This window comes from Carettochelys insculpta, chromosome 3, assembly GCF_033958435.1.
Source record: "Carettochelys insculpta isolate YL-2023 chromosome 3, ASM3395843v1, whole genome shotgun sequence".
In the NCBI taxonomy this organism is placed as follows: domain Eukaryota; kingdom Metazoa; phylum Chordata; order Testudines; family Carettochelyidae; genus Carettochelys; species Carettochelys insculpta.
The window spans coordinates 101,892,660-101,918,778 of record NC_134139.1 but is presented as its reverse complement, the minus strand read 5'-3'; the positions used below and the strand labels follow the sequence as shown (position 1 = coordinate 101,918,778).

General features: G+C 42.5%; 1 long non-coding RNA gene across 1 annotated transcript in view; it reads left to right on the top strand.

Annotated features, from left to right (window-relative positions):
• Nucleotides 1-26,119, top strand: part of LOC142010394 (uncharacterized) — a 162,694-nt gene that overhangs the window by 16,307 nt on the left and 120,268 nt on the right. Inside the window, exon 2 of the long non-coding RNA XR_012644783.1 lies at nt 9,955-10,038. This is a non-coding gene — a long non-coding RNA (uncharacterized LOC142010394). The remainder of the gene's footprint in view (nt 1-9,954; nt 10,039-26,119) is intronic.

Genomic DNA, 26,119 nt, shown 5'->3' with positions numbered 1-26,119 from the left:
GCAAATGGCGTACTTTAATTACAATTATAAAGAGGTGCTTGCATAAAAACAGCCATTGAGAACATACAACAAATCATAAAACAAAAACTTAGGCTGCATTCTGCTTTGCCTGGATTGTACAATATGCAGTAAAGAGGAATTTCTCTAGTGGAGCAGTAGTAGTAGAGAGGGCCATCTATCAAAGTATTTTGGCAGTTTATTTCTTTTAGCATAAGTGAGAATTAAGTCGGATTAATCTGATAACCATTCTGTAACTGTGGGGTTTGAATTTGATTTCCAGCCCCGGGTAATCATTTTTCTGGCTGTTGCAAGCAAAGTTTTTAGAACACTGTATTTGAACACTGTTTACATATTCTTTTATCACCTACACTATCAGTGCTAAAATACAGACTTGGCTTACAGGCTATTCACGGCTTCCCAGACTGTGAAAATATATCCAGATGTGCATTGTCTTAAAAACAAACAAAGAAACAAACAAAAAAGCCAAAAATCTGAGAAGAATCCAGGCTTGATTTTAAGTTCTTGGAGCAAGTTCTGTGGTTTCCTTTAGGTACAGGAAGAAGAGTAATTGTAGATTTCAGGTGCTATTAATCTTGACATCCATGGTAGCTAAAAGTTAACTACTTGTCTACTTTCCCCCCCAAGTTCTGAAACAGTGGTTATGTAACTCCTTGACTGTTGCGAACCCTATTTGGGGAGAGGGCAGCAAGGGTATAAACATATCCCAGGCACATACTAACACTTTTCAAGTTTTTTTGAACAAAGGAAGGCAGCACAGCAGATATGGTAAGAGACTAGCAGTCAAAGGGTTAATTCTAGCTTTTGTAACACAAATTAATGAAAACTCAGCTGTAGCCCTCAGGCCTTTGTCAAGGAGAGCACAGGAGAACAGAACCCTGACTCTTTCATACAGGCCTTAGGGTTGCATCAGGGGGGTTTCTTTTGTCTCTGTTCCGGAAGTAGTTATAGGTGCATTTAAATTTGTCATGAATTTTATATATGTATGTTGTTACGCCCTTTTTGTCTCAATGCCTGTGCATTTAGGGCTAACAAATCAGACTGCTAAAGTGCATAGGCCTGTTGAATTCAAACAAAGCCCCTGATCCTACAAGCCTGCGTGGAACCACTTGAGGCATAGTAGTAGTTCCTGGTTTGTAAGATGGACAGTGCTAGGTTTTGGTTTTGATCCCAAATATCTTTATCTTCTTCATTCTTTGAAATAAGTTTTGTGAAGACCGCCTCCTAAATGGTTTTCTCCCTCTACTGGACAATTAGAAGATGAACATGTTCCAGGGACCCAACCTGGTGAAGACTTAGGGTACATCTACACCTCAAGTGAAGGTGTAATTGTATTGTGTGTAGGCAGAACTGTCTTAGCTAGCATGGGTTAACACCAGTGAGGATAAAACATGGCAGCACAAATCATAGTGGGCTAGTACAAGCCTGTTGGGAGCTGTGGGTATGTACTTTGGCTTGAATCTGGAGCCTAAGTCTGCCTTGCCACATCTTCACTATAAGTGCTATCTGCACTCACTAGATTAAAGTTAGTAAAGGTTTTCTTCCATGCACTGCAATCACACCTTAAATTGCTGTGTAGATTTTTCCCATATGCCCATGATGTTAATAAGATTACTTGCAGTGCATGAAATTGTCTGTATAGGTGAAGTGTGGGAGGTGCACAGTGGAGCCATACCCATCTCTGGCATCGTCCTGCCAACATGGTCAGCTTATGTCTATACTAGTGAGCTTTGTCGACAAAACCAGGGAAGCCTCCACATTCCCAAGGTGTTCTGTTGACAGTAAACTGACATTCTGTGGCACTTTTGTCAACAGTGTTCTGCTGCTCCCTCACAAGGCATAACGCCTTTGTTGACAGAGATCTGTGGATAGAAAGCCAGTCTGAACATTCTGGGGGGGTCCCTCTGTCAACAGACAGGGCTTCGGGGACACTGGGCAGCCCTGTCTGCTGTGCTTCCCGTTGGCCATTTTGCTGATGGAGCAGCCAGGCAGTCTGGCTGCTCTCTGTTGACAGAGTGGATCACTCTTGCAAACTGCTTGGCAATTTGCCCATGGTCTGTTGACAGAAGTTTTGTTGGAAGATATCTTCTGACAAAAACGTCTGTCGACAAATCGCTGTCATCTAGACATAGTCTCACTGTCTGCACAGCTTTGTATGAGGATGGGGGCAATCCCACCCTTGCCTCTCAGTGGTGCAGTCCGAAAGATCTACTCCTCGGCTGTGCCAGTCCAGGGGAAAGGGAAGGGAATGCCTGCACACCTACTGGAAGCAACAGATGGGGGTGGAACAGGAGAGGGGTGGGAGTGGGGCATGGGCAGAGCATGGCTGGGAGGGAGGAGTCTGGATGGGGAAAAGGAGGGGCGTGGGTGGAGCAGGGGCTGGGAGGGGGCCAGGCAGGGAAACTTGGCTGGGTCACCCCCTACAAGGCCCGCATTGGTTGCTTCTGATTGTATGTAAATTGCTGCAGTGTTGGAGCCCTAATGAACGTTCAGCCAGAATAGAAGAAGAGAAGGGGCACATTTTAAAAGTGCCATAGATATTCAGGTTTCAATATCTATTCTCTGGAAACTTTCAAGGATTTCTTCAGTTCCAAGTAAAAAATTCAAGCTGATATATTATTAGCTAGCTTGAATCTGCTTTTTTTTTTTTTTTAAAGAAATAAAGTGGGTGAGGTAATATATTGCATTGGACCAACTCGTTAGATGCAAGCAAGCTAAACAGTTGAAACAATGCCCTACGCTCACTGATGTCAGTGGATATTCTCTCAGGCTACGTCTACACGAGAAGCCTCTGTCAACAGAAGTCACTGTCATGAGGGATTTCCTGGCAAAACTTCTGTCAACAGATTGCATCTGGATGCACAAGCAGATCAAAAGAGCAATTTGCTCTGTCAACAGAGAGCAGCCAGACTGCCCGGCCCTCTCTTGACAGAACGGCTGACCAGAAGCTCTGCAAACTTGGCTGCCCACTGAACTGTCTGTCAACAAAAGGGCGATGGAGCATCTACATGGCTGTTTTGTTGAGAGAACACTGTTGAGAGAGGCGTTGTACCTGAAGGGGGAGAGGTATAACACTGCCGACAGACGTGCTGGGTTTTGTCAACAAACTGTCAACAAAACACATTTTGCGTGTAGATGCTCTGCAGTTTTTCCTGACAAAAGCCCAGTTTTGCCAGGAAAAGCCTCTCATGTAGACACAGCCTCAGTGTTCTTAATTCATAGTTGATTTCCTAAAGCCAAGTTACTTGTGGTCTCTTTTGTCTAACACTGACACATTGCAAGTTTACTTTCTGCAATAAAGTTGGGGGATTTGGCTCCCACTAGGCATTATATTACCTCATAACACATGACTGATGTAATTATACAGTGTATGTGATTATTGTCATGGCCCCCATGCTGTATGAAAATTGACTTATGAATATGAATACATACAACTCCAAGATGTTTTATGCCAACCATATCAATTTTAAAGTTGCAATCTGCTGAATCTGTAAATCCTATTTTTGTGCATGTATCATACTTGTATGTGACGTTAGAAATTGAAGTGTGAATCTGCTTTTAATTGTGAATATGCTAATGAAGGCTATTAGGGATACTTTTGGAATATAGTGGCTCACTACTCAAAGCAACAACCTGTGAATAGACTTGTTTGTCCTGTAAACCCAAACTATGGTAAATCCCAGAAAGATATGTGAGCTTGCCACCTTGGTACTGGAATCCACTGTGCATAGACACTCTATGGGATAGGAAGTGCTAAACAAAGGGTTCCAGACCTGGGGGAAATCTATTTCAGTAAGAGAAAGCAATCTGATCTTTGTCTTCTACTGGCCTTTGAAACTACTTCGCCCACCCTGAGATGATACGGATCAAGAAACCTGGCAACAAAGAACTCCAAAAAAACATTGACTCAGGCCACAGTAAAGATCAACTCTAACTTGCAGCTTTTTACCTGAGGTAAGAACAGCTGCTTATGGTAAGAATTTGCATGAAGTAAGTTTCCTAGTAGATTAGAATTAGCTATCATATTGTGTTTAATTTACTTTGATCTGTCTGTTTTTCACTTGCAGCCAGTTAAACCCTACTGTGACAGGATGTATTAAACCAGACACTGAAGCAGAGCAGGCTAATCTGGCTCACATGGCCAAGGAGGTCTCTCCCCTATAGCCTTGCTAGGCAAGCTCCAGCTGCAGGCCTGCTATCAAGGCCTGTATAGATGGTCAGTCTAGGTTGGCTGCTGCTGGGGAAGGAGGTTCTGGTGAAGTTCAAGAGAGGGAACTGCCTGCAGACCACAGCCAGGGAGGACTGGTAAAGCTCTCAAGCCAGAGAGGAGCACCCCAGAGGCCTGCCAGGAAGTGGCCCACAGAGAGGAATGCTCCCCAGTAACTTGTGTTTCAATTGGAGTCCCCACCAAGTCAGTGGTAGGCCACCCCACTGCTAGTAGGGCCATGGGCTGAGGCCTGGTGAAACAGGAGGGTCTGGGCACTCTATTCCTTTCCCAAACCCTGACCCATGGGGTCTGCCCTGGGAGATGGGCCTTGCTATAAAGACTCTGTCCACTAGGTCACACTGTCTTGCCAGGAGGGCCTTGCTATACAGACTCTGGCTACTAGGCCACATTGACCTGCAGAGAAGGCTCTGATATTGACTCAAGCCAGTAGTTTATGCTGCCCTGTGGGGGAGGGGGGGAGGGAGGGAGAGGGTTCTGAGCAAACCACCTCAACACCTATTTTTTATTTAATACAACACTTGTGTTTATTTTCGAGCTCAGTGGAAATAAATGTTACAGGGAGGAGGATGTACTGTGCATCTCTCTCTTTTATTGCTAAAAGGGGCTGACCTTATAAACTTTCTGTGTGTAAGACTTTTGTACAGAGTAAGATGGATTTATCTGGTGTGCTAGTCCCTTTTGGAGGTTGGTTTCCTAATTGCTGCTGAGCCCTTATAGATGAATTGGTTCAGCAACTGTGTTGATCTGTAGGGGGTAGATAATCCCAACTCTGTGCCATGGCTGGGGGAGATCAGATCTTTTGGCCAAGAAGTACAGGCGGGAGCTCCAGAGGGCAGGAAGATGAACATCAGTCGCTAAACCAGCACTCCAGGGGAAAACCATAGGGGGATTTCTGTGATCCAACCCATCACAGTTATATTGGGATTTTTTTTTAAAGTGCCTTCGAGGGCTGTGTCTAGACTAGCGCCCAACTTCGAAGGGAGCATGGTACTTACGGTGTTGGGAGATTATTAATGAAGTGCTGCAATGCATATGCAGCACTTCACTAGTCAAAATCTTCCCTGCGGCAACTTGGAAGTGTGAAACTTGGAAGTGCCGGCTTGTGTGTAGCCGCGGGTCAGCCGCGGGTACTTTGAAGTGCCTGCACCACTCCAAAGTCCTTTTACTCCTCAACATTTTGGTCTGATCTCCCCCAGCCAAGGCACAGAGTTGCGGTTATCCCCCCCCAGAGCTCAACACAGTTGCAGAACCAATTCATTTATAAGGGCTCAGCAGCAACCAGGAAACCAACTCCCAAAAGGCACTAACACACCAATAAATCCATCTTACTCTGCCCAAAAGTCTTAAACATAGAAAGTTTATAAGGTCAGCCCCTTTTATCAATTAAAGATTTTGAGGAGTAAAGGGACTTTGGAGTAGTGCGAGTACTGTGAGGTACCTGCTGCTGACCCACGGCTACATGCAAGCCGGCAGTTCCAAGTTTAACACTGAAGTTGCCGTGAGGGAGATTTTTACTAATGAAGTGCTTCAGATTCATTAGTAATCTCCCAACACCTTAATTACCATGCCCCCTTCAAAGCTGGGGGCTAGTCTAGACACAGCCTAAGAGTCCCATTTCAAATGTGGTTACTTCTAATTGGGTCAAATGTTGTCATTGATTTTTGCACAACATTTTGATTGATTTGAGATAAATTTACATTTGTAAAATGCTGTCTGGAGTTGGCTCAAAGTGTCTGTAAAAATGTTCAATTTTATAGTTAAATAAGAATGATAGCAATATAAATATCTTTGTTTTGTTTGTAAACAGCGCATTCAAAGGGAGAAAATGTTTGTCTATTAAAGCACAGTAAAATGAAAGGATAACGTCTAGATCCTTCTCCTCCCCCAGAGTGACTTTCTTTTTCTAGAGACCTTCAGAAAACCGTTTAAAAATGTCACTACTCTTTTTTCCCTAGGAATCTCAAGTTCCCCTTGTTAATATGCCAGAGCATCCTGGTTGCTACTTGCAAAATTTCAATGGCAAATTATGAAGGAAAAAGTTCTCTTGTGGGCTCCTTGATGACCCATTGTGCTGTTTTTAGGGACATATGGGATGACTTTATCATGTGCTCCTTTCTCTGCTCTAATCTTAGACCACAGTGCTTTTTTCTTTTTCCCTCTTTACATTCTTATAGTGATCCCTCATCCCGAAGTTATGGTGGCATAGACTGGTACAGACTTGCCAGAAGGGGAAGGAAGTTCTGGGAAGCAATTCAATTACTAATTTTGATCTTCGGGAGGAGGGCAAACAAACTATTTCCCATTTCTTATAATTAAAGACTTGGGACTCGGTTCCTCCCTATGCATTTCTTGTTTATTTTTAATGTATTTCATTCCGCAAAAATATAATCCACTGCTTTTGTTTCTGTCTTTTGGACAGAGACTGATTTGGGGAAAAGACATATGGTGTTTCTTACTGGAGAAGATTAGGGCATTTACCATCCCTTGTTCAAAGAGGAAAAGAGCAGAAGGGGCCTGCTGGATAGTTTTTGAAGGCAGGTGGGTGTGGAAGGAACTAAGTTTTGTGAAGATGTTTGAAGGATGGCAAGCAGGTGAGCTGTCCCCCTAAAATTGTCAGGAAGGAGAAGGCAATATCTACTGAGGGCAAGGTTTTGTGTAGCAATGGAGTACTGTGGCAACTGCTTTGATGGCTTGGATAATACAGATGAGCTTCTGATAAACATTAAAATGCAACAGAGCAAGTTTCCCTGTACCACATACCCTGCTAGACTTCAGTTCTGGAGGAGCCATGTCTAAGAGCGAGAAGGTATTTATGCTTCATACTAATCTATTCCCTGGGCTCTGCTGAGAGTCTCATCAAATCGTCAGTTATACCAAGTCACTTTTGTGATGAGGACTTATGTTCAATAGCAAGAGCATCAAGACCAATTCATTTCACAAAGAACATTAAAATGGGCTGTCACCAGCAATCTTGGCTGCACGATTACTGCCAGTCTAGGCTAGATCTGAATTTTCCTTTTGGTGGCACTGATGCTAGCATCATATAATGGTATTAGTAAAGGACAGGGAATGTCTGTGTCTTAATTCTGAAATGCCTCACTTTTGTCATTTTAGCACTCAAAATGGTGGAGGAAATGACATAATAGATTCTCTTTCGACCCACTCCTTTTGTATTCTGCACACCCTTTTCCAACATCTAGCATATCCAGAGTGTTACATGATAGCAAATCTTTCCCTCTCTCCCCTGCAGTCACCTTTTTCAGCCAAGAGGAGTGAGAAATATTGGCATGGATTATCCAATGCTATCTTCCCCAGATGAGCACTTCTAATATTTTATTAGTGTTTTATTTTGGTTGGCACTAGATTGCTTGCCCACTGTGCTGCTGCTAAGGCAGGTGTTGATGATTCTCTCAGTCCTTAGAGAACTCAGATTTGCTCAGTAGCACAAATACGTTTGCGGTACATAAATATTATTCCACTTTAGCAGCTCATGCTCCAATGATACTTATGCTTTTGGTTGCCACCTGCCTCTTATTTGTGTAATTTGTACTCAGTGCATTCATATTTACTTCCCAGACTGTATTTATTTGTTCTGGACTTAAAAAAAATGAAAATTGCTTGCGTTCTTTAAAAAAAAAAACAGTCACAAACCTAAACATATTGCAAAATAACATTGATTTCAAAACATAGTGGCACAATCCTCAAAACCATAAAGCCAAGAGGATTGAGTAGGAAATGCAGGGTGACAAATACTGGCACAGTTATTCTAGAATAAATAATTGTAATAGTTCCAGTGCAAATTTAGATAAGATCTTTCTGATTTCGTGGAAGTTTAAGGGAATGAGTGAATTAAATGTATCCATCAGTTAGCTAGGACAGCAGAAATCTAACCCTCCATTATAAACACACAACACTGAGATGGCTTTATAATAAAATGAGAATGAGTTTTCTTAATAAAAGTAGGTATTTATGAGAGAACAAGCAAGATTCCATGAGACAGGTCTGGTTAAACACAAAACTAAATTAAAGCTTAATTTTAGCAAGTGACAATCTTTGTTTAAGCAAGTTTCCCACAAGTCTTGTCTTTCAGGCCAATAGGGTATGCTTCCAAAGGGATTCATTCCTCTTAAGTCCCTCCAGTGATGGATGACTATAATGTCTTTAAGAACATAAGAACAGCTATACTGGGTCTAACCAATGGCCCATTTAGGCCGTGTCTGCACTTTCGAAAAACTTTGAAATGGCCATGCTAATGGCCAAATCGAAAAATACTAATGAGGCACTGAAATGAATATTCAGCGCCTCATTAGCATGCTGCTGGCTGCAGCACTTCGAAAGTGCCACATTTTGGTCATGTGTGACTCATCTACAGGGGGGCCCTTTTCGAAAGGACCCTGCAAACGTTGAAATCCTATCAGCTGATAGGAATAATGGGATTTTGAAATGTATGGGGTCCTTTCAAAAAGGATCCCCATGTAGATGAGCTGTGTGTGAGCGAAACATGGCACTTTTGAAGTGCCAAGGCCGGTGGCACGCTAATGAGGTGCTGAATATTCATTTCAGTGCCTCATTAGTATTCTTCAATTTGGCCATTAGCACGGCCATTTCAAAGTTTTTCGTAAGTATAGAGATAGCCTTAGACCAGAATTCTGTCTTCTGACAGTGGCTAGAGGCAGGTGTTTCAGAGAAAATGAACTGAACAGGTCAACTTGCCAAATGGGCTATCGTCACCTTGCCCAAAATCTTTTGTCTCTGGTTAAAGAGACACAAGGGTTTCCTGGATGCAGATTCTTCTCTCTTGTGTAATTGTTAAGTGGCCTTCTCCTTGGCTTTTTTAGCTTGATGGTTTTACTTATCTTACATTTAAAGTGTATTTGTGTTCTCTGGCTTACATAACTTGGCTGAGAAAGGAGACTCTATGTTCCTCTTTCCAAATCAAATGGTTTACCAAGCTTAGCCCAAAACACATTTAGAAACACATTTACAGTACACTTTCATAAACCTTTACGTACTATCTGTACCTCCATCAGACAATGATATTTATGACCATTGTGTCACTAGATTACATGTGATACCTTATGTGACATCTTGGAATTGTATGTAATGGGAACAGGGGTTTGGGGCCATGAGTGTATCTGGTGTGATGTGAGTGGGAGTATGGCAGACCCCCTGTCTATTGGCATTAATGGGCTCCCATGGGGTCATACATCTTTTGGCTTCTGCAAGGTTGAGGAAGTAGAGGAAATTCAATATTGCTTGAATGTTCTAATCCATCCTTGGCCAGAAAGTGGACTCCACAGCGCCTTACCCTGTTGTACTGTATAGTGGAGGGGGCAATAAGTGGCCTGCAGGCTGTAGGTGATTTGCCAGGGTTAGTCCCTGCTGGGCCACTGGTGCTTTATTTACCTGTGACTCGGCAGGTATAGCTCCTTGCAGGTCCTGTTGGCCACAGATCATTGTCCCTCGCCAATGGAAGCTGCAGGAAGCAGCATGAAGATACCATTTCCTATACCTCCCAGTGGCTTGGAATGATAATTCATGGCCAACAGGAGTTGCAAGCGGTTGTACTTGTGAAGGCACAAGTAAATAAAGCCCTAGTGGCCCATAAGGGGCTAACCCTGGTGAACCACCTCCAACACCTGCTGTTCAGGATACTAGCCTATCACTTACTATACCCTACCTTACTCTTTTCTGATCTGAATCTCCAGCAGGAGAATTCTATGGAACATCTGTGTAAGGTCATTCCAGGAGACCAGAAGAGTACAGCATGCAGGCGAGCTCCTTTTGTTCAGGTATGCAAAACAGCTTTTCAAGATATAAGACATGAGGACATATCCTCAGCTGACATAAATTGACATAGCTCCAGTAAATTTGACCTAGCTGTACTGATTTATCACAGCTGAAGTTCAGGATGACTGACTTACATGAAGTCATAGCTGCCTTTGACAGAGCAGGATTATTGTCCAGATTCTCTAGTGACTTTTCTTCTTTCTCCTTACGCATTTTATGATTGTTTAAAATCTGATTTAGAATAATCAAAATTCAGAACCAACAGAGGGCTCTTTCCAACATTGATTTCTTATCAGAGGGTCATTCCTGAACACATTCATTGTAAACACATACCACAAGTGCACAAAACACATCAATCACTGCGCTGCTTATGTTGGGAGACAGTTGAAATGGAACAATATAATTCAATAAAATTACTGGTCTTTTTATTTATTCATTTAAGGTACAGTTGCTCAAGCACTATAAATAGAACTGCTAAAAGCTACTGCTCTCATTATTTTTCCATTGTTTCATGGTTGATCTGTTTGAACTTCTGATTATTCATAATGCCAGCAAAATGATTTTATCACTGTAAAATAATTAAGAGAAAATGATCACACAAAGAGGGAGGTATAAAAGAAAATATTGGATCAAAACACATCCTGGGGAGACTGGCAGTATTATGAATTCTTTTAATTGAAAATGCACCACACAAAAGCCCAAACAACAGGTTGCACCCCCTCGTGCAACCTACTTGGCTGGTTCCAAACCAGAACATTTGCTGAATCAGGTGAGATCCCCTACCTCCAGCCCCCCAGCCTGCTGCCCTTCCCTGCCACTGGCTCTGCTTCTGCCCTCACTGATCCTCCTGCAACTAGTTTACCCTATTTCCAGCACCAACGGCTTCTCTTACCTCTGGTCCTGGCCAGGCTGTCACAGGCCTGGCCCCTGGACCTTGCTAGGCTGACACTGGCTCTAGCCATTGGATCTGGCCCTGGCTGGGCTGCTGGATGCAGCCCCAGATGCTGGCTGTGGCCAGTCTGCTGGACATGGCCCTGGGTCCAGCCCTGTGGATGCTGGCTTGAGCCCTGGCCAGGCTGCTGGACACTGGTTCCAGTCACAGCTGGGTTGCCACTTCTAGCCTACACCAGCCCCAACCCCAACCCCAGCCCTGTTGATATTGGTCCCAGGGACACAAGTCTTGGTGGGCTCCCCTCTGCAAGGCTGCTGGCACCCCCCTGTCGCCCAGCTTCTGTTGGGCAGGGGTCTCAGCCGCCAGCCCTCCTCTCACTAGCCTCTTGGCCTGAGGCTCTCTGGTCCAGTAAAATCCATGGTGGACTGTGGCTGTTACTGGATCAGAGAATGCCAGTTTTGGGTGGTGCAACCTTTCATAGGATCAAAATAAGATGGTCTTATGTTCCAAAATGTATGGGCTATCTTTGCCCCTGGTTCCAATGGGCCAATGCTAGTAGGACTTGGGGTTGGAGTACCTGTGAGGCAGGCTGTACTAAAGGGTGTTGCAGTTGGACCAGGCTAGCTCAAAAAGCCTCAGCATCTGATTGAAATCCCAGGAATAAGACCCAAGCTTCAGGGTGTGGTCTCCTTCGTCCCTCTGCCTCAAACTTTGTCATGCCAGCTTCAGGACTTGAACCCCAAGCTTATGCACTGGGACAGATTCAACCAATATCCCAAAGAGGGGGAGGGTAGAAAGGGAGAACTAAGCAAAGTGTTTAGTACTGTTGTGTGTATTTATTGAGATAATTAGGGAATGGAAGCTTCCTGTTAAATGGGATGGCAGCTGAGAGAAGGAGAAAAACATGCAATGTCCACAGCCAGGCTCACAATAAATAGTTTGCATACAGGACTCACAGTACAAAACAGTTTGTGCTCCATCCCACGTGGAAACAGAGCAAAAGCAGCAAGCATCACACTAGTATGCCCATAGAGTTTATGATTTGCCTTGGATCATGGATTATGGGTTCGCTCTGCATCTGCTGATTTGGTAGCATTGTCTGAAGTGACTCTGGTATGAAGTGACTGGAACCCCACTCTCCTCAAAACCCAGAACCGCTGGGTTGGCTATAGAGGCCATTTTAGGGATTGGATTCCCTTAAATAGCATCCACCTGTGAGCTTCCTCCATGTGTAGTCCTGGTTGAAAATTTATTCTGCCCTTCCTCTTCAGAAACCCATGGGATAGTAGTGAAAAAACCAGCCTGTGCTGGCTGGGGCAACTGTGAGTGATTGAATCCTTTTGGCACAGACTGGCAGGAGTTGGCTTTAGTGGTCTGATAGACAACTTCAGCACCGAGAAGCATAAGTAGCTCTATATACTTAATTTGTACAGAGGAACGGCTATTCATACAAGTAGGCATGAACTATGTTGGATTATTAACAAGTACAAAATATAGGCACATGCAGAGGAAAGTAGTTTGCAATTGGGTCAATGCATTCATTTATTCAGCACCAGAAATGCCTCTCTTTATATGCATGAGATTGCAATCTTACAATTTGCCTGTGTCAGTCTCCCTTGCCTAACTATAGGGAGAGGCAGGATTGCTTCTGGTGCTAGATTTTTTTGATCAACAGGACCGGGGCCCAGCCACATTCTGCACAGGCCAAGGCACCCCACATTGCAGGTATGGTGGGGAGTTCATGGTATACCACCTGGCCACCCCTTCTTCTCAAGGATGCTCTTTCCAGATATATACCACGCAGGGCCTACCATGCCAGGGGTCTTGGAGGTGTGGGGGTTTGGAGGTCATATTCTATGGATGAGGTCATATGGCTTCCCTACAGCGACTATTGGCCACAGGGTAATTCTGAACTGTATTGTTCACATGAGGCCCAAGTCATATGCCATGTCCCTCTGCACTGCCCCTGTTGTTGACTGTAGCTTCAAGACACAATAGAATCTTATGGTTACATTCTCCATTTATCAAATCTCTTCTGTTGTTATAATCCACAAGAATATATTTTCAATATTGCCCTGCTTTAAAACAAACATGTGAATTACAAACTGTCATGCTGGAAGGTCACTTTTTAAAAAACAACTTTGAAAAGGGGGATGGAAAAAATATTTACTTTTTGCTTGGAATAATGTTCCTATGAGCAAACTATTGAATGAAAAGCTCTAAAGTTAAGTGGAACTCTGGTGTGGCATGATTTGGGGCTTTGAAATGTCCCAAGAGTTTGAATCGAGGTCTAAAGGAAACTTTTTGTTTGTTTGCTTTGTACTTCCTTGTGATCCAGTTTCTTCAAGTCACAAGTCTATTTTTACTTTCCAGTCTGGGCCTCTTTCCAAATGTGAAGCTGTGGAATTCCTGCACTCCCACGTATGTGAAGCCCAGACTGAATCCAAAGTTTTGGCTGGTTTCAACTCTCTCTTCCTCCAAACCAGGCTATTTTTAAAAAAGTCCAATCTAATTTTGTGATCACTTAGATTTCTGTAGAAAGAAGAAACTCTTACAGGGTGCTTTGGATCAGTAATGAAATATCACTGAGAAGAAAGCCCCCACAGAGTCTGATTTGTCTTGGATCGGAAATTCATCATTTTACCCAATCTATATTAGGATCCAATATCAGGCAGGACTGGTGTATCCTCCTTCAAGTCTATTAGAGTTAAGAAATGCACTGTTTTATTTTCACTGCTCCACAAAAGCTTTAGTATACTGAAAAGTTCCACTTCTTTATGCTTTACTCAGGGGAAAAATACAGTGTCAGTGCCTCAGCCTTGAAAATGACTTACTTGGTCTACAAGCCAAGTGAGTAGTGGGGAGGGAGGCCAGTAAGAATGCTACATTCCTCTTCTTCCATTAGTTGTTTGTTTGACACAGAACTTGTACTTCACTTATCTGCCTTTTTTGGTAAGATCAGAATGTGCTTCAGTCACTCTGAAGGTTAAAAAATGTTGACTGAGCTTTCTTCTGCTACCAGTACAAAAGACTAGCTAACAGCATCACTGTCAGAAAGAATCCAGCCCCCTGCATTTCTTATAATAATGAAATTCATTTTTTTTTTTGTCTTACATACATCATGGTACCCTCACCATGTACAATATGTCATATCAAGGGTAGGAACAACTGGGGTGCCTACCAATAGGTCCATAAGGCTTTGCAAAATATCACTTCTTTCTGCTTTTTTCTCTGATTACTAGATCTACATTGATTTGTGATGCTGTATGCATGGAAAACATGATTTTTAATTTCGTCCCTTTTTCTTTTCACCTGCAGCGACATTGCATCCTGCTTTCGGAAGCTGAATGCAAATAAGTTAGATCAAAAATGCAAATGAAGCAAGGATTTAAATATCTCATGCCTCACTTGTATATTCTCATGCAATCATGCCTCTGAAGGAGGCTTTCTGGAAGCAAAACCAGCTGTGTAGATGGAGTTCCTTCAAAAACAAACCCCATTTTCGAAAGAACTCTTCTTCCAATTTTGTTTTGGGGGAGAGGTTCTTTTGAAAATGGGGTGTGTTTTCGAAGGAACCCTGTCTACACACTTCTTTTTTCTTCCCGAAACACCTCTTCTAGAAGCATGATTGCAGAAAAATATGCAAATGAAGTGCAAGGTAAGTAAATCTGTTCTTCATTTGCATTTTCAATCTTACTCATTTGCTTAGTGTATCTGCAGCCCTGTTTAGCTCAACTTCTGCATGAGATATCCTCCTGTCCATGTACACATTATCTGGAACATTGACCCACTCAGGGTCAACCTTCTGGGGTTCAACTTCACGCATCTCATAGGAACACAAGAAATTGACCTATTGGGGTCAGCAGTTGACCCCCATAGTTCTCGCTATGGGAGAAACTCTCCCATTGACCTTCCTCAGTGAGGATGGTCAGGTAAGTCAATTCTAGCTATGCAATTGTTATAGTTAGAATGGAGTATCTGAAATTGATTTATTTCCCTAGTGTAGACCTGGCCCGAACAACTTCTTGACTACCTTCAAATCTCATCGCAAAGCCTGCCTTTCTTTCCCATAGCCCTATCTATTAAAACAAAATGCTCTTCCCAAATCTTCCAGTTTCCCCAGCTCAGTTCCTTTCTCTAAATCTTGCCTATTACACCACTTTGCTACTATTTCAACATATTATACCAACTGGTATTTCCTGTCCTTCTAGGTTCTTACACCATATCATGTCTGTAGTATCTGGCAGCCAGAAATTTCTACTGAAAGCCACTTACACAGAATACTTCTCACTGAATGACTGTGCTGTAATCAGTTGTGAAGGCTTTTGCAATATTTCTGTATAAATTGCAGGGCGTTACACAATAATAAACTAGCTTCTATTGCACTATTTAGGGGAGTTTTGTTGTAGCATGAGTACTTAAAAATATTATCTTTGGTTTTGTAGTCCATTGACCCTGGAAAATAAGGAAAATTGTTTCCCTTCTGATTTCTACTCTGTTCTTCATTTGCATATACATCTTGGGAAAGGTATGGGAGGTTTAATGGCTAAAACGTATTTTAGCCTGGTAGCCCTAGTCAGGAACGAGGACCCCTACTATGCTAGGTGCTGTACAAACAGAACGAAAATCATGTTTTGATTACTGATGGATTTGACCATTCATTGCACATTCAGTGGTGCTATAACATTAAACAGCAATAGAATTTAGGTCATCAGAGGCACATGAAACATTATGATGTTTATACTGATGCTGCCTAGGAGCTTGGTATTATGTGTATTAATATGATATTATATATGTCTCTCTGAGATGATCCTAGAGTGAACATAGAGCTGTAGGAGCTTGCCCTGCACCCTGAATCTGTGAACAAACCCTGTAACAAGCTTTGTGTGCTGAGCTTTTATGCAGGATCATTTTAAGTTCACAGACATTCATAGTGAGAAAGAACCAAAACATGACCTATTGTGCTGCATAACTGAGGGGGGAATAAAGAAATCTTCCTTGTTTTCAGAGAGAAATTCAATTAAATACTTTGAGTGTAAGGTTTCTGGACCACTTATAAATAGAAGGGTGCATCTCAGCTTGATTACCTCACAACAGCTTCCTGCAGCCTCCCACTAGGAAGATGAGCAATTAGTATAATCACAGCAATAAGTCAAAGTCACTTGCTGTTAGGAGTTGGGCTGCAACTTTTTCTTCTTGGATTTGCTGCTCGGCTAGCAGAAAAAGAGCAATATAATACAGATTTATACAGCTAAAAACACATTGCCAGGCAAGTCTGCCTTTCTACAAGAAAGTTAAAACAGTGCCACAAAATTGTCCAACAGCTCAGTGAAGCACCACAGCTAGGGGGTAGGCTCCCTTTTATTATTAAGTGCAGTTATATAGATGGAACTCTTGCCAACAACCTATAAAGCAAAAGGTCTCACTGTGAGTCAATCTGCTAGTAGTCTAAGGTGACTCAAGAGAAGATTCCATCTAATTTTGTGCTGGAAAACCCCCCTGAGATTCCAAGAAATATAGGCAGGAAAATGTTGTAAGAACATTGGTTGTTTTTTTAAAGAATGAATGAGTTCTCTTTTGGACAGTTAAGAAAAAGTAATGAGAATTGATTTTGAATAGAGACTGGGGAGTTCTGACAATACGCCTTCTTTGTTTAATGTTCCCTTTAAGAAGTTGGATAATATGCATGTACCTACTTATCCCTCACTGTGATCTAGTGGTGCTTAATGATAGAAACTTCTCCAAGCTTGTGTCCATTAGAGTGCTCTCTCATTCTCTCAAATGCAGTGAGTGAGAGAGGCTACACCCTCTATTACCTCAGTTTATTCCAATGGCTTTGCTGTTAATGGAAGTGAACTGTTCTGGTTCATTTAGATCCCATTTTTAATCTTTTCTCTTAGTGTTAATTTTTAGTTGTTTAGTGTGAAATACAAGGTTTTAGATAGTTTCGTAGCTCAGTTGGAGGTTATTGTGGATCTGAAGAAGACCAAAGCCAGAACTGAGGAGGTGTACTTCAGAGCCTGTTGTCTTCCTTGAGCTGGACAATCTCACATTACGTGCCTTAAATGCTTGGGAGAGAGCCAGTTTCCTTCTTAGTGTTCCATCTGCTGGAGTTTTGTGCCAGTACTTCTCTTGGTCCTGGATGTTAAACCTTCTGGCTGTGGGTAACTCTTGGATCTAAGGCATAAGAGGCCAGTTTTGGCTCCTTTGGAGTTTAAAAAAATCAGAAACTGTATCAAGTCCAGCAATAATTCTTGCTACTTCAGCCATCAGGCCTTTGAAGCTGCCTGTATCAGAAGTGAGGGCCATGATGTCATATCCAGTGTCAGGGTTATCAGATTAATCCTATTCTGACAATTGCTGGGTTTCAAAATCAAGGCTGGCTTTGGTCTCTGGGTCTATGGTGATTGGTGTGTGGGTTGTCAGGCCTAGGAGTTGGAATAAGAATTGGAAACCAGGAAATTGTGTCAGGGGTTAGAACTGGAATCAGGAGCAAGCAGAAGAGTTGCCAACTTTGATTTAATGTGTTTGTGGAGATTACAGATATAATGAGATTTAATTACAGTTTTTGAGATTTAATTACATGTCAAAATCTGTAATTAAAGATTAATTTTTGATTCCGGAGATTCCAGGCCAGTCCTGGACGGTTGGCAGCCCTAGCAAACAAGGAAGCAGGGCAGGACAAAGCGGGGCAAGTCTGGGAACAAGCATGCACAGGAGTGATTGTGGCTGAGGGAATAATAGTTGAGCAATCAGTGATTTACTGCTGCTGTTGAGCTTAAAAGCAGGCCTGTGGACTCCCATCAGCCAGTCAGGCAATCCTACTACAACCCAGCTTTGACCATTATTCTGTCTGGAGGTTTACGTGGATAGTTCTCAGGCTTGGCTGAAGGAACAGACTTGTGACAGCTTTGGAAGCTAAAAAGATATATCCAAGCATTTTACTGAACCTTGTGCCATCCAAATCTTAGCTCCAGCATTCAAGTCTGCTGTTGTTTTACAACTATTTGGACAACTGGCTGCTGTTCATGAAGATACATTGTCACATCGCTTTTACAACCACCCTTTTTTAGACCTGAGACGTCTTCTGAATGTCAAAATGCTGAATATCTATCTAGTTCAGATAATTTTATTCATAGGCTTGATATTGGACTTGGTAGCAGGGACAGCCTTTGTATCAGAGAACAGATTTTAACTGCACTATGTTTTAAAACCTTCAGATATGTCAAAGTCAAAAATCAATCTTTTTAAGGGTCTTCTGGGTCTCATGGCAGCTACTACATACATCACTTCATTCATGTGTCTCAGAATGAGACTGATGTTGCATTGGCTTTCTCAGGTCTACACACTAAATCTGGACAATGCATGGTGATCAGAGTAAACTTTCTCTGTGGTGTCCAGTTCCATCCATTCCCTCTCACCATTAGTGAGAGTAAGTTCAGATGTGTTAAACAATGGCTGGGGGGTGCCTGAGTCATATTGCAGCTCAGGGACACTGGACAGCTCAGCAGAGAGACTTGCACTTGGGTGTGTTGGAGCTGTGAGATATTAGTCACGCCTCAGATCATTCTGTTACTTGCACGTAAGCATTGCACTAGAAGTGAAGAAGAGTATGTATTTATGTATTATATCAACAAACAGAGAAGTGCTCAATCCACCCAGCTATGTGCAGGGGCAATCAGATTATGGGATTAATCCCAATATTTATCTGGTGGTCTGGAATTTAGTAGGAGAGAATAATCTTGTTGCAGATCACCTAAGCAGGGAAAGTTCTCAAAGGGTTGGGTAATTCAGAGCATAATTTTTCATATGAGGTCTGTTTGCTATGATGTTAAACAATAATTGTCACTTCTTCTGCTTGGGAGCAGGGAGGGACAGTCAATTCATATCAGGTGCTTTCCTCCTGCACTGGGAAAGGGGCTTTCTGTAGCTACCCCCGGACTCCGTTGATCCACAAGGCAGTGAGGAAGAGACATCAGCATACAGCTTTTAGAAAGCCTTTAACAAGGTCAATTACCAACGGTTCTTCAGCAAGCTAAGCAGTCATGGAATAAGAGGGGATGACCCTCTCATGGATCAGAAACTGATTAAAAAGAAAGAAAGAGTAAGCATAAATGACCAGAATTCACAATGGAAAGAGATAAATAGCAGAGTCCCCCAAGGATCTGCAATGGGAGTTGGGCTGTTTAACATATTCCTAAATCATCTGGAAAATTTTCAGATGATATAAAATTGCTCAATGTAGTCAAATCCAGAGCTGACTGTGAAGAGTTACAAAGGAATATCACTAAACTAGGTGACAAAATGACAGATGAAATTCAAGGTTGATAAATGCAAAATGCCCATTCATTCCAAATTAGTTGCTACCCCTAAAGAAAGATATTAGAGTAATTGTGGATAACTTTCTTCTTTTATTTATTTATTTATTTATTTATTTCCTCTAAATATTAAGCAGATGTTTTCAGAGAACTAACAGAGTTTTTGGAACCATTATGGAAGGGATAAATAAGACAGAGAACATAGTGCTACTATGTAAATCCATGCTATATTCACACATGGAATACTGCACACAGTTTTAGTTGCTCCATTTCTGAAAAAAAAACATATTAGACTTGGAAAAGGTGCTGAGTTGTGCAATACACATCACTGGATATGTAACTGTTTCCATACAAGTAGAGATTTAAAAGCTTGGGCTTTCATCTTAGAAAACAGATGATTAAGCAGGGGTATGATAAAATTTTATACCTATAAAATCAGGACTGATGTGGAGAAAGTGAATAGGAAAGTGTTATTTACACCTTCACAAGAACTAGGGCTCACTCATGAAGTTAATAAGCTGCAGATTTAAAACAAATAAATGAAGTACTACTTCCTGCCATGCAGAGGTTAACTGTGCAACTCATTAATGTGGGATGTTGTGAGGGCCAAAAGTATACATAACTTTAGAAGGTAAGATCATGGAGATAAGTCCATCAATGGCTATTAATTAAGATGATCTGGGATGCAACCTCTTGCTCCAGCTGTCCCTAAACTCAAAATGTCAGAAGCATCTATCACTGGCTCCAGTAAGAGACAGGATATTGGGCTGTCTGGAGGAGCCTTTTATGTCTTACTCCATCTCTAGATCTTTTGTCTCAGTAAAAAAGGTAGTATTCTTCTTCTGGATCCATAATCTCTTCACCAGATATCTTGGGCAATCAGTTTGAACCTGTCTACTCTCGAACCATTCATGTTCCTCATTGGTGAAGAGTGTATTGCTTAATTCTAGAATGCTGTCTAACAGAAAATGGTATCATTTGAAATGGATCAGATTTTTGGTTTGAAGTAAGGAAAAATCTAATTCTCTTATCTTCCACATCTTGCATTTTAGAATGTATATTGCACCTAAAAATTCAAAGGTTATCTAACATGTCTTTGAAAAATTTCTTGACAGCTATCTTCACTTATGACTTTTTAGCTGATGGCAGATTGTTTGGGCATGATATGGGTAGGATGGTTATGCAGGGGATATCTCATGTGTATCCTCCTTGAGAAATCCTGTCCCCCCCTTAGAATCTTAATTTGGGGTTAAATATACTCATGAAGCCACCTTTTGAAATCTTCGCAGAGTTTTTTATTTGTCTCATAAGATGACATTAATTAGTGCCATAATATCAGCCAGATGGTTGGGTGAATTAAAGACTTTGATGGCTGAACAATCCTTTATATCTTTTAATAGGTTGGTTCTTAAGCTTGGTCAAGGTTTTTCCAAAAGGCGTTTCTGATTTTCACATCAATCATGCAATTCTTTTTCCAGTATTTTTTCTAAAGCCACACCATGTTGGCTGGAAGCTGTTTATGTACTGTGCACATGCATATTATTTAGATAGAACTAAAAATTCTTGAATATTCATATATTTATGAAGAATCACAGGGTTATTCAGTGTCTTTCTTCCTAGTCTATTTCTGGAAGGATTACATAACGTATTACCAAATGTTCCCTGTTAGCAGAAATTCCTGCACCATTGGGGGTATGATCTCATTCCAGCAGAAAGGTGGCTCGCTTGCCTCAGCACGTCTCTGCTACTGAAACTTGCACAGTTACAAACTGGAAATCTTTTAGTAAGCATGGTACTCTTGGTTTAGCCTCGAAGTCTGAAGCTAGATTGGTAGAGTGGTGCTTCAGTCTCTAGTCAGTTAGGCCTCTGTCCCCTCCTACATTTTATTTCAGTACTTCTTATCAAACCACCCTTTGGTGGGACTATGCAGAGCTACTTGAATTAAAAATGAAGGTAACTTACTTGTAACTACAATGAAAAGTCCTGTGCATGTGAATCTGATGAAGTGGATCTTTGCCCATTAAATCTTGTGCTCCAAGAACTATATTAGCCTATAAAGTGCCACAGAACTTGTCATTGTTTTTGCAGATACAGACTAACACGACTACCCCTCTGATACTTGTTACTTGTAACTGGAATTCTTCAAGATTGCTCTGCATGGCCATATTTCCCATGCACCTTTCCCCTCTTTTGAAAGTCACTTTTTGTTCTGTGTCTTCACGTTAGTGATGGAAGGAACTGAGGTAGTAGATGACGTTCTCTCCTCAACTCCTCGTGTAGCCTCACCCTCAGAACTTCTGGAGATGCTGAAGGTGGGAAAGGACATGAGAGCATTCTAACAGACACCGGCCACATCTACACTAGCAAGATCTTTTGGAAAATCAGGCCCTTTTTTGGAAAAAACACGCATAGCATCCACACACAAAATGCGTTCTTTCTATCCAAAATCAAAAGAATGCTCGTCTTCTTCCAGAAGCCCTCTTCTATGCTCGGATCAGGGAGAGTATCTCCTTTCAAAAGGTTCTTTCAGAAAAAAGGGTGTGTAGATGCTCCACAGGCCCTTTTATCGAAAGACTGTCCTCATAGAACCGAATATTTTGATCCCTGGCCTGTTCTTTTGAAAGAGTGGGGGCTGTGTGGATGCTCTTTATCAAAAGAGCAGATCAGTCTTTCAATCTGCTTTTTTGTGTGCGGACATGTTCTTTTGAAAGACCATCTTTTGAAAGATTGCTGAATTGAGTTTAGATGTGGCCTCTGCTTGGAAAGGGTCTACCATTTCACACCACTAAAAGTTGCAATACCTATAAGTATGGATAGTCAGACTTATCTAAAAGAATCAGCCTTCATGTTTAGCCTACAAAGAGATTTCAGGCCAAAGGCCTTAGTATTCAGGCACTGTGGTCCAGAAGCACTCAAAGGAACACAGGAATACTATACCAGATCAGATATATCAGGTTTAGTATTCTGTCTCCATGGTCAGCATTACAGAGCTTCAGAGCAGCAGAACAATGGCTTCAGAGGAAAAGTACAAGACCTTTCGCCCCACACAACTGAGCATTCGCGGAGCAAACTGCCTATGAGGAAGTTTCTTCCTAATCTCCTCACTCAGGCCGTTTCTACACATGCCACTTGTTCCAAAAGCAGCATGCTAATGAACAGCCCAGAAAATGCTAATGAGGCATGGATGTAAATTTCTGGTGCCTCATTTGCATACAGTTGCATGATTCCTAGTCCGTAAGAAGCTTTTCAGGACTCCAAAACAGCGTGTAGAAGTGCAGCCCCCGGGTGATCTCCCAGAATGAAATCCTCCTTCCGGAAGTCCCATCTTCCTGAAAATTTTCATTCCATTACTAGCTAATCCATCCTCATTATCAGCCTGTGCCTTGCTCATGAGCTTGAAATGGATGTCAATCCCACTGACATGCTGCAAGGATGCGAGGAGATGTTAATGAAGCTATTGCCATGTTGTCATATCTCTCCTTTGTGTGAGGGTGGGATTGGGTATGTAGATGACAGAGCTGGCTGGAAAGGGCAAAAGACACTGTCTGTGAATATCGTTAGTAGTTGTACATGGTTTTGATATGGCCATGTTTCTATCTTTTTAAGGCATCTTTTGTGGATGTTTTCACAACACCTTTTTAGTGTCACAGTTATTAGAGGATGGGCTGCTATACACACACAATTACCCATGCTCACATGTAGATGAGGCTGCTTGTGTGTGACTGTGCAGTGCGCGATATCTCTGGTTGACGGCAATGCAGTCGCTCAGTTGGTAGGTCAATCAGCAGCCTCACGTTGAGCCCATTGGAAGAGTTATGGTGGCTGAAGGAAGTATTTTTCCATGACAACCACATATTTAAGTTGGACTCTGCAGCACAGTCTGTCCCAGGGGTAGTTGCAGGGGAGATTCAGCTACCTGATTAAATAGCATGCAAACTTCCCAGTGGGACTCAATGGCAGAAGTCTGATTTTTTTTAAAAATTCAATAATAATGTGATGCTGGCAGACCAGGTGCCAGCTCATGCCAAGGCTCTGGGCCTCACTGAACATGGACAAATACAGTAACTGGAAACCAGTCTCCCTCACCTGTGTGTTAGTATTGTTACAATGGAGTTATAAGGATGTTTTTAGGGTTTAGACCTTATGAAATACTTGTATGATGCTCCATGTGGTAATCTGACTGATCTGTGTCCCATATTATAATACAATATTTAAATGTTTGCTCTGTAACCCTAAAAATGTTTGCTGTAGTCAGGGAAGTAGCATTACCAAGTGTGGAATGTTAGTTTATCGCAAAAGGTGTTATCTTGTCACAGGGATATAAGAGGGAAGAGAAGGCAATGCTATCCCAAACTGCCAGCCCACCTCCACACACACTCTACCCCCTTGCCCCCATAGCACAGCATCTCTCCCAGTCTCCTGGGGCTGTCTGAGCTTCAGCCCCACTGAGGCTTAGGACCATGCTGCCAGCCCTCCTGTGTCAGGAAACAGGTGCTGGGCACTGCCCAGGCTCTGGGTTGGGGGGCTGTGCACCCACTGGGCCTGGGAGGCCACACTCTCCATGCTCCAGGGAAGGCTGGAGTTGTGTACCTCCTGCCTTTCCCTTCAGATTCCGTCAGTGGCTGGGGAAGGCTGGGGGCATGTGCCATCTACCCTTCCCTCCTGCTCCATCCACGGCCGTGGACTGCCTGCCTTTCTTCTATCCCTTGCTCCTGCTGGGGCTACAGGAGGGATGGCCTGCCCCTAGAATGTGTGTGTGAGGTGGGTGGGATCTTGGTTCCCTCAGGATCCTGTGTAGCAAAGGGAGGCCTAGGGGCTTGCCTCCCCCAGGCAGAGGTTCACCCAGCACCCATGTCTTCTCCTCAGTAAAAGATCTATTGATATCAGACAAGCCATTCGCTCATTGCCTCCCTCTTCTCCTTGAAGAGAATAGGTGCAGAAACCTTCATCCCATCACAGCTTCACCACGGAGGAAAGGGAATAAAATCCCTGTTAATGAGAAATTGTTATTCTGATGCTGATTGAACTCTTGAGAGGTGAAGAGTTCCAAGCCCAGACTGGGGCCCCAGCAGTTTTTCTGGATTAGCTCTAAAGTACATATAGCCTACGTCTACACTAGAGAATTTTGTCAACAAAACTCGTGGCCCATTTACATACAAAATGTGTTTTGTCGACAGTTTGTCAACAAAATCAGCACTTCCACCAACAGTGTTCTGCCTCTCTGGGGTGAGGAAGAATTCCTTGTCGACAAAAATGCTGTGTAGACACTCCACGGGGCCCTTTGCCGGCAGACAGGATTTCCAGTTCACCAGGCAGCCCTGTTTTCTGGGCTTTCAGTTGGCCATTCTGTCAAGAGAGCAGCTGGGCAGTCTGGCCACTCTCTTTCGACACAACAGATCACTCTTTCGATCCACTTTTGTGTGTGGACATGATCTGTCAACAGAAGTTTTGCCGGAAGATGTCTCCTGACAGTAACTTCTGTCAACAGATCACTTTAGTGTAGACCATGGACACAGAGTTTAAACACTATGGGAGTTTCTATTATCTTTAGAAACCTAACTCATTTGTGCATTTGTGCCTGCTTTAACCTTGTAAATTACTCATGTACTTTCTTTTTTCCTATTGACTAAACCTTTGGTTGGTTTATTACAGGACTGGCTACAAGCATTGTTCTTAGTTTGAGACAAGAAGTACAATTAACCTGTGGTGACAAGTCCTTTGTGATTGGGAGTAACCTAATATTGTTGTGATTTTTTGGGGTTAAGTACAAAGACAAGCTTGCCCGCATGGCAAGTCAGACTGGAATGCCCAAGGGGGCTGTCTGTGGCTCTGCATTAAGGCTATTATACCCAGGACCATCCCTAACAATGCTGGTTCACTGTTTTAGGAGTATGTGGTACTGTGCTGTTGAAACCTAATTATAGGACATTTTGGGTTTCTACTCTGTTCCTGAATAGTCCCACTGGCACTCCTGCTTGTGAACCATTCCAGACAGCATGACAAATGGGAACTAGCTAGTACAAAGACAAGCGTGCCTGCATGGCAAGTCAGATGGGAGTACCCAAGGGGGCTGTCTGTGGCTCAGCATTAAAGCTGTGCAGATACCCAAAGTCTTTTTTTTCTTTTTTAATGGCTTGATACTTTTATTTCACATGCTCTATTTCAAATTAAAAGCTCCCTAAAATACTGACTAACATTGGGAGTGACCAGGTATATGAGGATGCTACTGATTTTTGTTTAATTTAAAATGACTAGGATAATAATGATTTGTAAAGATCTGAAGCCAATGGGAGCATTTCCATTAACTTCACAGGGCTGTGGTCTGTCTCTAAGGCTTTACGGCTTAGGGAGCTGTACATAAAGTTGTGTGTAACCTCAGAGGCACTGAGACCACTGACATGGGAGAATGAAATCTATGCTCTACAGCCTGGGCTGAGAGCCAGCTGGCTTTTAGCTCATGTGATAGAGCATATAGCTTTAGCCCCTAAGGTTGCAAATTTATTCTCTCCTGCCGATGACCTGGGTCTTTTGGTCTTACGTATACAAGGGCTTGTCTATACTTATTGGAAGATTGGTGTGCTGGTGCTTGATCTTCTGGAGTTTGATTTTGCAAGTCTGGTGAAGATGCAGCCACATCTGTCTCTCTGGGCGCAGCTATCAACCCCAGTATGCCACACTATTGTGCGGAGTAAGGGAGGTTGATGCAAGACTATAGAGGTTAGGTCTTCACTCAGAAAATAAGTCGATTCCAATACGTTGATTCTAGATATGCAAATACCATAGCTAGAATTACATATCTGAAATTGACTTATTTCCCTAGTATAGACCTACCCTAAGTGCTTGGCTGAACAAGGGCCTAAATGAAAAACAAGC